This window comes from Octopus bimaculoides, chromosome 25 (assembly GCF_046866305.1).
Source record: "Octopus bimaculoides isolate indiv1 chromosome 25, ASM4686630v1, whole genome shotgun sequence".
Lineage (NCBI taxonomy): Eukaryota > Metazoa > Mollusca > Cephalopoda > Octopoda > Octopodidae > Octopus > Octopus bimaculoides.
The window spans coordinates 28832995-28837994 of NC_142952.1; positions in this window are offsets into that span (position 1 = coordinate 28832995).

Genomic DNA, 5000 nt, shown 5'->3' on the forward strand with positions numbered 1-5000 from the left:
GTCCGAAAACATTGTTCTCTTATATATGAGGCAACAAGCCTCTTACACTGTTCCTAATGTTCATTGATACAAAAAGGAGGCATTATGCCTCTTTGTTTCAACAAAATGAGGTTTCAAACCCCTCCTCAATTCATAACATTGAGGCTTTTCACCTTTTTACCACACAGCTACACCTGCGCCTATTAATTCATAACTATGTCATTCACGCCCATTAACAACTAAATTTCTAATATAATTGAGTTATACAACATAATTACTGGTTTATAGCTCGTTAACAGCTTCACTTAATGACCACTAATTGATAGCTGCGTGATAAATTAGCGTAATTACTGCTAATTTATAGTTGTTTAATGCATAGCTTATTAATGACTTAATTACCGTGAAAGGAACAAAACATCTGACTCAGTTCGAATCTTGTATCGATATCGAACCAGTTCATTACCGATTCCTTTGGAAGGAGAGCTAACTGTATGTTTTTGATCGTAAGACAACTGAATGAGAATTGGCGTGTGGTTAAACAACGACGTAACTTTTTTAAATTGAATTGTCTGGGGTTGTTGTTTTTGTTGTATATATATATATATATATATATATATATATATACAGACATGCGCACACATACACACACACATATATGTGTGTGTTTGTGCGCGTGTGTGAGTGTGTAAATATATATATATATATATATATATATATATATATATATAATACAAATAATAAATGAGTATATGCATATATACGTACATGTATGTACATACCTACGTCTACATGTATATATAGATACATATCTGGGTACAGGAAGTTGCAAAAAAACGTGGACAAAATGATAAACAGAGTACAGAAAACACACAGGCCCCATAGAGAACATTTCCTTCATCAGCTGCCACCGTTCTAAAACTAAGCATTTCGAAGAGTTAGGGCAGGACGCATCGTTAGAATGGCTCTTCCCACGGACCACAAAATAAATTTGTACCATGGAGGAATGTAGTGGCGGACAGAGAACAAGACAGGAAAATGTAACAGTGAAAATAAACAAAAAAGGCTATACGGCCAGAATATATATATATATTTACACACGCGCGCACGCACACACACACACACACACACACACACACACACACACACATACATATATATATATATATATAAATACAGGGTAAAAATAATTAAATTAATAATTTGACAATTAATACCAGTGGTTAGTATGCATAATAAAAGTCAGAAGACAGATAATTTTATAATACAATGTGTATAAAAATGTATACACGGAGAGAAGACCACCATGCGAACTTCTTATATGATAGAGAGGGCAGTCAAATCCCAAACCACGAAAAAAGTATATAAACTTTTATACACTCTTATATTGTAAAATTATTTCTGTCTTAGGAATTTTATTGCGCATGCTAACCACTGGTATTAATTGTTAAATTATTAATTTAATAATTTTTACCCTGAATTTATATAGTTAAATATTTAAATTCTTCGGCCAGATAATACAGGTTGAATCTATCTATCTATCTATCTAGCTAGCTATCTGTCTGTCTGTGTGTCTGTCTGTCTGTCTGTCTGTGTGTCTATGTGTCTGTCTGTCTGTCTGTCTGTCTTATCTCTCTCTCTCTCTCTCTCTCTCTCTCTCTCTCTCTATCTATTTATCTATCCATCTTGATTGTATTAAATTGACAGTCTTTTCCAAGTTTTACCCTTAGCTGGGCTTCTTCTTCTTCTTCTTCTTCTTCTTCTTCTTCTTCTTCTTCTTCTTCTTCTTCTTCTTCTTCTTCTTCTTCTTCTTCTTCTTCTTCTTCTTCTTCTTCTTCCAAATCTGTCTCTATGATTCTTTCTTTCTAACAGTGTATGTGTGCACGCGCGCAAGGTATTCCTTTTCATCATTGTCTGCCACCAAGCCTGGTATATGCCCTCAGTCTTCTCCTCATGTCGACTCTTTCTGCATCTCTCTTTTACTCTCTCTCTCTCCCCTCTCTATACACGATGTAAAGCCTGAAAGCCTGACAGGAGAAACCAACCAACAGACCAGCCAACCAGCTAGTCAACCAACCAATATTCATATCTGATATTACTGTACAGAAATGACAACTTACATTTCTCATTTCACTCCTCGGTGAACCAATCCTAAATTTAACTCAAGCTATTTAATTAGTCTAACAAACAACTGTTTATGTTGACATGTTATGGCAGTGGTGTGATAATGGCGGTATTGATACGGAAAAACAAAAAACCCTTCTAACCACGAAGTCATGACATTGATGCTTGTTGAAGTGGTTCATCCAATATATTTGCAAAAAGGGGCGGCCATTATAAGTTATGTATTTTCTTTATCTTAAGACAATAGAAATAACTTATTTTTGTTCAAGGCATCCAGTCTACGAGACGTCCTCCTCCTCCTCCTCCTCCTCCTCCTCCTCCTCCTCCTCCTTCTCCTCCTCCTCCTCCTCGTCTTCTTCTTCTTCTTCTTCTTCTTCTTCTTCTTCTTCTTCTTCTTCTTCGTCTTCTTCTTCTTCTTCTTCTTCTTCTTCTTCTTCTTCTTCTTTCTCTTCCTCCTTTTCTTTCCTCCTCCTTCTTTCACCTCCTTCCCCCTCTTTTTCCTCCACATTTTTCTTCCTTCCTTCTTTTCTTCTTCCACTTCCTCCACTTTCTCCTCTCCTGTCACTTCCTCCACTTTCGCCTCTTCCTCTTTCTCTGCCTCTCCCAACTCTTCTTCGTCTTTCTGCTCTTTCTCCTCTTCTTCCTCCTCCACTTCCTCCTTCTCCTCTTCCCCCTCTTCCATTACTCTTCAGCTTCCTTCTCTTCCCCATCCTTCTTTCCCTCCTTCCATCTCTCACCTTTCCCTCCCCCAATACCTTAGGTATCCTCTTCCTCTTCCTCTTCCTCTTCCTTTCCGTTTCACTTTATTGATTTTATACAAACATGCATCATTTCTCCATAAACACATCTCAGGTGTAAAAGTTGCGAGCCGGACAAAGTGGTGAGCGGCATTTTGTCCGTTCTTACTTTCTGAGTTCAAATTCCACCAAACTCATCTTTGCCGGTCACCCTTTCGGGGGTCGATAAAGAAGGATATACGAAGTAACATTGATTGAAATATAGATGTGTACAATCATGTTTAATACGTTCGTGTACACTTGGATGTGAAAGACCTTTCCTTGCTGAAATAGTTTCGGTAGAAATTTTCGTAGAATATGTGTGAAACTGGGCTATGAATGATCGTAGGGCGCATGCGCTTTTGCGTCATTACGCTTCATCATCTACGACCCTCACCCATCGTTCTTATAGTTAAGCAGCAAATGATGCGCTTGCTGACGCCCGCAAAGCTTGGTCAAGCTGGTATTAATAAAGCAAAGGCGCACGAGGAAGTGTTGATTGAAATATGGAGGTGTACAATCATTATTGAATACGTTCATGTGTATTCGGATGTGGGAAGACTTTTCGCTGCGAAAATAGCCACGAGAGAAATTTTTTCTCTAAAATTAATACGTGTGAAGACACCATTGAGCTATGAGTGATGCCATCTATCGCATGACGCATGCGTTTACGCACCTATATTTTGGGAGTAGGATCACTTTTCGCTTTGGAAATAGCCTCTAGAAAAATCTCCTCGTAGACAATATATATGAAAACACCGTTCGGTTATGAATGACGTAATAGGATCGTAAGACGCATGCGTGTATTTATTTACCTATATCCCAGTCATTACGGTTTCGAGCGCTCCTAGTTAAATAAAAATGTGTGACTCTGTTTGTTGTAATAAATTAATCAATATCGCAAAATTTATTTGTTCAGTTACCCTAATATTGAGAGAAATTGTAGAAACCTAAATAACACTTAATTAAAAAGATTTTTATCAGTTTACGTCAAGAAGTTTGCTCGCAATCGCATCAAACCTTGGCAGTTCAAGAGGATTGTATGAGAAGAAAACATAAGCCTAATTAAACCTTACTTAAAGACATTTACCTGTTTAGGTCAAGAACTCCGACACTGTCTTGTTATCACCGATTAACCCTTGTTATCCCATAATATCTTGTTATCCCCCGTTTGTCTTCATCTTTATCACAGCTTACAAATATATTTATTCCTAACGCGCTCTATGTTGCTTTCCCCCTTTCCCATACGACGTTTACAAGTCCATCTTATTTCCGTTGCTGTTGACAAGATATCGTATTGGCGGAGACAGATGTCAAACAGTGAAACAGATGTCAAAACAATTTGACAGATGTCAGCCATATTGGAGAAGATAGCAACGGTTTCACTCGCCATTCTCCACACGACATCTCACCGGCAACATTGAAGCGAAGCTTTTTATAACATTGTAAATAATTACACTTTGATTACTTAGGGCTCTTGTTTTTTCCCATTCCAACCCTCCTCCCCTTCGCCCTCCTCCTACACCATCGTCCCTCTCCACCGTATTTTTACATTTTTCCTCTTCCTGTTTTTTTTAAAACTTTTCCTTGCGCTTCATTTTCCTTTTCCTTTTGTTTTTTCTTAATTCTGTATCCTCTTTTTTCATTACTGTTAATATTGATGTTGTTATCATTATCATCATCATCATCATCATCATCATCATCATCATTATTATTATTATTACTACTGTTATTTTTTTTAGTAGTCGTTCCCGTTCTTCACGTTTTTACCCTTTGTCTACTTTCATTTTTTTGCTACTACTACTACTACTACTACTACTACTACTACTACTACTGTTGCTGCCACTACTACTGCTGCTACTTCCCTTCTACCAACTATTCCTCCTTCTCCTCTTCCTCCTCCTCCTCCTCCTCCACCACCACCTCCACCTCCACCACCTCCTCCTCTCCACCTTCCCACCCCTCCACCTCCTTCTCATACTACTACTACTACTACTACTACTGTTGCTCCTGCTTCTATTACTACTGTTGCTGCTCCTACTACTACTACTATTCCTGCCCCTCTAACAACTATTCCTCCTCCTCCACCCACCCACCCCACTCCGCACCCATCCACCCCACTCC